The 5,790-nt window shown below is 43.9% G+C and overlaps 1 pseudogene; it reads left to right on the top strand.

Moving 5' to 3' along the window:
- Positions 1 to 4,854: 4,854 nt before the first annotated feature.
- Positions 4,855 to 5,508, top strand: LOC137504717 (histone RNA hairpin-binding protein-like; annotated as a pseudogene).
- The last annotated feature ends 282 nt before the right edge of the window (positions 5,509 to 5,790 follow it).

The raw sequence follows: 5,790 nt of genomic DNA, 5'->3' as shown, positions 1-5,790 counted from the left end.
GCAGCTACCTAATATAACCAACACTGGGGGGGCAGCTACCTAATCTAACCTATACTGGGGGGCAGCTACCTAATCTAACCTATACTGGGGGGCAGCTACCTATCTAACCTATACTGGGGGGCACCTACCTAACCTATACTGGGGGGCACCTACCTAACCTATACTGGGGGGGCAGCTACCTTATCTAACCTATACTGGGGGGCAGCTACCTAATCTAACCTATTCTGGGGGGCACCTGTCTAATCTAGCCTATACTAGGGGGCACCTACCTAATCTAACCTATACTGAGAGGCACCTACCTATCTAACCTAGGGGGGGGGGGGGGCGCAATTTTTACACCCTCGCCCTGGGTGCATTTTAGCCTAGAAACTGCACTGGTTCTCAGTTTTCCTGTGCAGAAAACGCGCACAAAAACAGTCAGGCAGGGAACACACATGTCTTTCAGTTTTCTGCGCGTATTTTCCTGCATACTTTTTCTGCACACCCAGTGTGTGTCTATGCAGGAAAACGCGCGCGTTTTTTCATAGCAGCTGATGTAATTGATACAAAAAACTGACAAAATGTGCAGAGTCATGATGCTGAATGTCAGTTTTTTTTCTGCGCACGAACAAAATATTAAGTGTGTACTAGCCCATTGATTAACATGAGTTCTCAGTTTTTCTGTGCAGAAAACGCGCACGAAAACAGTCAAGTGTGTTCTCTGCCTCAAGTGTATTCCCTGCCTGAGTGTACTTATGCCATTATTATGATTAATTGTCTACAGCCCTTGTATTGCCATACATGCAGTGTTACCATACGCTGATCTGTACAGCTATAAGCACAATATTTATGTGAAAGCAGTTTTTCCAATAAGAGAAGAGAAGAACCAGCTGAAGTCAGGTTTCTCCACATCGCACGCACCCTTGGAACATCAATCAGCAGTCTGTCTTAGCACTTTTGTGTAGAACATTCCAGAGACAGTCCAGTAAAAGCAAACAGTAAGTCTAAACACTGCATGTTCCTGTTTTTAACACTTTTTATTATTATTTAGTATTTATATAGCGCCGACATATTACGCAGCGCTGTACAATGTGTATATATATATATTGTCACTAACTGTCCCTTCGAAGGAGCTCACAATCTAATCCCTACCATTGCCATATGTCTATATTATGTAGTGTAAGTACTTTAGTCTAGGGCCAATTTTTTTAGGGGGAGCCAATTAACTTATCTGTATGTTTTTGGGAATGTGGGAGGAAACCGGAGTGCCTGGAGGAAACCCACGCAGACACGGATAGAACATACAAACTCTTTGCAGATAGTGCCCTGGCTGGGATTCGAACCAGGGACCCAGCGCTGCAAGGCGAGAGAGCTAACCACTACGCCACCGTGCTGCCCACTTATACAGTAATGCACCTCCCAGCCTAATAAATAGCCTTACAAATGCTCAGTGGTCTTCAACCTACCACTAACAGCTAACACGGCTTTCACATAATGCCCATGTATGCCTTTGACTTGTGAAAAGCACTTCTTGCAATGTAACAAATATGATTTTACTTTATTTATGGACATCTGTCACTATACTGTATATTTATCATCATCATTCTCACAATCACAAAGGACACAAACATTTGCCTTTATTCCCTAAAATCTTTCAGTCACGTTTTCTATGTAAAAACTCGATGCTTTGGAAACATGACTGTTCAATTAGCAGTACAGGTGACTTAAAGTCGAACTCCAGTGAAAATAATGTAATAAAAAAAAGTGCTTCATTTTACAATAATTATGTATAAATGATTTAGTCAGTGTTTGCCCATTGTAAAATATTTTAAATCCCTGATTTATATTCTGACATTTATCACATGGTGATATTTTTACTGCTGGTAAGTGATGTACCTGCTGCTTGCTGTTTTGGCAGTTGAAAACAGCTGTAAACAGCTATTTCCCACAATGCAACAGGGTTTACATACAGGAAACTGCCAAGAGTAGGTACTCAGAAGTTCTTTGTGGGAGGGGTTTTATCACAATATCAGCCATACAGCCCCCCCTGATGGTCTGTGTAAAGGAATATATTTCTCATGTAAAAGGGGGTATCAGCTACTGATTGGGATAAAGTTCAATTCTTGGTCGGAGTTTCTCTTTAAGCTGATCATTCTATTTCTCTCCATTTGCAAGCAATGGAGCATTTGTAAAGATACATATTTATGCTGTTATTACAGGGACCATGTGAGAAAGAATTACAAGGGACGGGATAAGAGGCAGTAGCTTATCAGCGCAATCTCCCTGGAAATTATTTTAATATAGCCCTTCTCTATTCATCAATGGCGTACCTACCACAAGGCTGCAGGTGCTCACAGCCCCGGGTGTAGCCATGGCTAGGGGTGACGCTGTGGTGCTCAGTCATTGTGTTCTTCAACCTTTGACCTTCTTTTATAATTCAGGCAACATTCGGGAAAATAGCAGCTGGCAGTGCATGGGACTGTACTACTTCCTGCACTAGATGTAGCACCACTCCCCTTTCCTGCCCCATGGGCAATGTGTTTCCTTGCTCTCTACACACAGCCTGCAGTGAGTGAATGTGCAGAGCAGCAGGGTGAGTAGAGAGAATGATTGCTGTTCTGCACCTGGGACATTAACAGGGAGAAGTGGCAGGATGTGTTTAGTCCTTCACAAGTTGCCTGTCATTAGTAGCCATGTGCACTAGCTGCTGTAATACCAGAGTGCCCTGGACTATTGATTATTTACCCTGATCAGAGTGATTAATCAAAAATGCAGGGCAGTCTGCTGTTGCAGAAGCCAGTGATACAGGTGCTGACAGCCGACTTCTGTAGTGAGCAGAGAACCAAGTTCCAGGCAATTTAGATTAGCTTGATTGCAGGTAATCTTATTTCTTTTCCCATCTCCCCCTCCCACCCTGATGTCTTCCTCAAGACCCTTTGCGCTTTTCAGATTTCAGTGGCTCCTTTTAACAGCATGTCCCTACCAAACAGTACTGGTGATGTTTGCAGTCCTGATGAGAGTCCTTCCTGCCATTTCTCCTCTCCCACCAGTATTTCTGTCTTGTGCCTGTACCTCTTTATCCCACCTCTCCTCCTATGCATCCCCCTCTTTCATATGTCCCCCTTTTCTGACTGTCCTCAGAGGAGCTCACAATCTAATCGTACCATAGTCATAGTCTAATGTCCTACCATATTATTATGTATTTATAAAACAATGACATCTTCTACAGCAGTGTATAGAGTACACTATAGTTTCATAACGGTTAGCTCCGTCCACATCCGAATGACTCCTCTTCCCCAAAAATCCCGCAAAATTTCCAGCAACATGCTTGCGCCCCAACCCGTCAACCCTCCTATAAAAAAAAAAATATTTGTTTTGAGTGGAAGGGTTGTCTGTAAATAATCAGCACCGGTTGTCAATTCCCTAGGTATACCACTGCAATTCATTGTAAGCACTGTGCAGTCTGTTTGTATTGACTACATCCAAGTATATGGGACTGAAAACCTGGGACAGACCTAGTTTTGAAAACCATGATCCTAGATCAATCTGAATATTTGTATAGTGCTCTTTTCCTGCCACTCAAGAGCTGCAGCCTGCAGCCACTGGGATGCGCTCAAGAGGCCACCCTGTAGTGTGTTGCCTAAGGACTCCTTACTGAACAGGTAGTGACTCTAGCCAGGATTTGAACCCTGGTTTCCCATGTCAGAAGCGGTGCCCTTAAACAGTACACTATCCAGTCACACTTAAAGAGCCATTCAGTCAACCACATTATGCTCCTCAGCAGGACCAATACTAGCCAATCTCAGTACAGGAACAGTGTCGGCACCAGTTTCAAGGAAGTACTTTATTACTTAGGGAAACATCAAAATATAAAGGGAGTGAAGGATCAGCCTGACAGCCATTTCATGGGGTACTCCCTGCTTCTTCAGAGGCCAAGCAGGGTTAACCTATACACAATTTGTCTGACTTGATTGGTGGAGAATGAACTTTAGAGATGGTCATGTAACCTTCTCCAGCAGGGGCGTTGCTAGGATCCCCAGAGACCCGGGGCACTTTTGGGCACTCCAGACAGAAAACGGGTGTGGACACTCATCAGAATAAGGGCGTGGTCATGGGTGGAGCCAAATTTACATGATCGTAACAGTAGTCTAAGTAGCCCTACCAAGCAAAATGTTGGATGAACATCCCTTCTCCCCTTCTCCATTAATAGAAAAAAAATGCAGGGTATCACATAAATAGACAGTGTCACTTAAACATAACTAGGTAGAGTTAACTGGCTTCTGTGCTGGCTGATCTGGCTTTCTGCTGAGCAGGCTGGCCTGCTGCTGGGTTATCTGGAAGTTCCCATATAGCATTCCCTGACCTTCTAGTGGACCCCCTCCCATGCTCCTATGGGCCTCCCATTGAGTCACTACAACTCCCAGCATGCCTCCATAGAAGAACCACAGCTCCCTGCATGCCCCCATAAAGGCATTACAGCACCCAGTATGCCCACATAGAGGCACTACAGCACCCAGCATAACCCCCAATTGATGCACCACAGCTCACAGCATGCCCGCCATTGAGACACCACAGCTGACTCTGCCTGCAGGACATCCGGGGCACCCCAGAATGGATCCAGGACACGTGCCACTGGTCTTTGGGCCTGGCAATGCCCCTGTTCTCCAGATCTATCAATACTTTTTTTTGTTAGGTCCTCAGACATCTTCTTTGTTTGGGTTAGGATACATATCCACAAATGTGTTGTATGTGTGCTATAATGTGGTCTTAACTGTACAAAACATAAATGTATTAATTTAATTATATGAATGCACAAGACATAAAAAAGCCCATTATTAGCATAGCAGAGAGTTCACAGAGATAAACACAACAGTAATGTACAGAGAGGAGAGGTCTCATGGACACAAAAGCTGCTCAGATGGAAATCTTAGAAGACGTAATGATGACAAATCCACTGTATTTGATTAAGAAAAGTTTCCTAAAGAGCAAAGTAAATGTCCTGACAGCTTCACCACACCAGAGGGCCACAGACTGGTCTCAAAATGCAAAGACTGGGGGTCTGCAGTGGAGAAATAAGAAATACTGAAAGACAGAGTGGCGAAAGATTTAGTGAGGTACAGAAGAAGGCTGCTCATCAATGATTTTGCACCAAGGGAAAGACGCTCTTCTTCTACTAATAGCTCTGATTCCAAAGATTGTTTGACTGATGGAGAAATGGAAACAGATTCCTCTGTTCTCGCCAATAAACTTTGGAAAAAATACAATTGCTTATGACCGATACATACAAGCAGTTCCTAGGCACAGCAAGGCATTCACCCTCGAACCTCCAATAAATTCAAGAAGTACAGTCGGAGGTCCTGGGATCAGCAGATCAGACTGTGGCAGATTGCTCTTCACACTTGGGACCCATCTGCAGAGGAGGGCAGTGACCTGCAGCCATTTGCTGAAGCCGACATGGTCTACCTGCAAGATGACAATGAATTTCAGGAAATCCTTTATGAAGGCACTCCAACCAAGGTCATGAAATAGATACTGTGGACTCCGCTGATATGGAGAGGTGCCTATGATGGGAATAGATCATTTGAATGTTTGTTGATCTTGGAATTTGTTTCTGCCAGGAGCTGATATGTACTGTCTGTCAGGAATATAGCAGCTAGTTATGAGGCTGATGATGTAAGGAATACAGGAGTATATTTATATAATTTTTCTAACCTGCTGTGTATTATGTCGAAGGTGTAGATATGCCAGGCTAGATTCATGGACTGTTCATGTGATTGTGTGTGTGGGTCAATAGACCTGGGACATTAGCAT

Source organism: Hyperolius riggenbachi, chromosome 4, assembly GCF_040937935.1.
Source record: "Hyperolius riggenbachi isolate aHypRig1 chromosome 4, aHypRig1.pri, whole genome shotgun sequence".
Lineage (NCBI taxonomy): Eukaryota > Metazoa > Chordata > Amphibia > Anura > Hyperoliidae > Hyperolius > Hyperolius riggenbachi.
This window is presented reverse-complemented; position numbering and strand designations above follow the sequence as displayed.